This window comes from Rutidosis leptorrhynchoides, chromosome 2 (assembly GCF_046630445.1).
Source record: "Rutidosis leptorrhynchoides isolate AG116_Rl617_1_P2 chromosome 2, CSIRO_AGI_Rlap_v1, whole genome shotgun sequence".
Lineage (NCBI taxonomy): Eukaryota > Viridiplantae > Streptophyta > Magnoliopsida > Asterales > Asteraceae > Rutidosis > Rutidosis leptorrhynchoides.
The window spans coordinates 557,553,186-557,554,804 of NC_092334.1; positions in this window are offsets into that span (position 1 = coordinate 557,553,186).

A 1,619-nucleotide genomic window follows, 5' to 3' on the forward strand; every position below is an offset into this window, starting at 1 on the left:
AAAAAGTAATATTTACAATTTGTAATTAATTAAATAAAGTTTATAAATTTAAATATGTATACTTAAATGTACTCCGTTCGTACTAAAATTTACAAATTGTTTGCAAATTGGAGGTTTCTAATAGTAAAAAGATAGAAGAAAATAAAATAAAGTTTCATCAAATCTATACTTTTGTTTAGCATTAAGATACTTGAACTAAATTACAAATAAATAGCAACAACTTTCTAGTCTTTTCGTTTTCAATCACATGATGCTATATAATGTACGGAGTATAATTTATTTGATCCTAATAGATAATGAATTTGTAAATAAATTAAATAATAGTGATTGCTACTTTTTATATTAAATCACATTATAATCATTGAAGAAAGAATAGTATATATGTATCAATCTCTAAAATGATAATGTTAAAAATAAAAATTATTCAATCTAAAAAATTTCTAAGCTCGTGATGACGATGACATTAAAATTAAAATAATTAATTATATTTAATAAAAATATCAAAAATTTTATTGTATAATATATGAAGCATTATGTACAACCTTATGATAAAAATACCCCAATGACTATATGTATAATATTTGAAGCATTATGTACAATCTTATGGTAAAACACATCCATGGTCATATGTACAATATTTGAAACATTATGTACAAACTTATGCTAAAACATCCCCATTATCATATGGGAATTGATATTTCCAAACTTGTTTTTGATAAATCCACACAAAGTCACTAAATTGCCCTTAATGATGTGTTATATAAAATTTTCATTTCAAAATATTGGAGGGCATAACTGGAAAGTAACAACAAAAATGTGTGGATCTATCAAAAATATGTTTGGAAATATCACCTCACTTATCATATGTACAAACTTTAATACAAATTGTGCAATCTTTTACAAAACACCTCATGAACGCATGTACAAACTTTGAAGCATATTGTACAACCTTCGTATAATAATTATATTTTAATTTTTTTTAAAAGAAAATTAAAGAGGCATTTGTTATTAATAATAATAGTTATTAAAAATATAATTACTCAATTTTATAGCAAACTTTATTATCATTATATTATTATTATTCAAATATGAGTTTTTTTTACGGGAGTAATTACGTTACATATCTATGCGAAATATATTTCTCAATAAAATGTTATAATGTAAGTTTTTATCACAAAGAAATAGTAATTTTGATGAAAATTGGAAGAAGGTCGTTGGGGAATAAATGTAATTCATTTATCTGAATAAATTAAGTATATCAATGTGTTTGTAAAAAACAACGTCAAGTTTCTTAGTTGAAATATGTGTTCAACGGGTCATTAAACTAAATGAGTTTAACATTTACATTCACTTAATACTTAACATATATCATTAAACTGTTTCGTTTAAACAAACTCATAGTTCCATTGGTCATTTCACAAGTAATGTAATAAAGACTAATTACCAGACCATTGTGGATTTGCATATCTATTCATATTCAAACGTATTTAAGAGTTTTAATGTTGATTTGCTTAATGATAACCATATAATCTACCCGTCTCATAAGTGTTCACTATTAATTTTAAGTGTCTTTTTGTTTTCTTCGTCTTTGACTTAACATATATTTGTTTATGTTATAT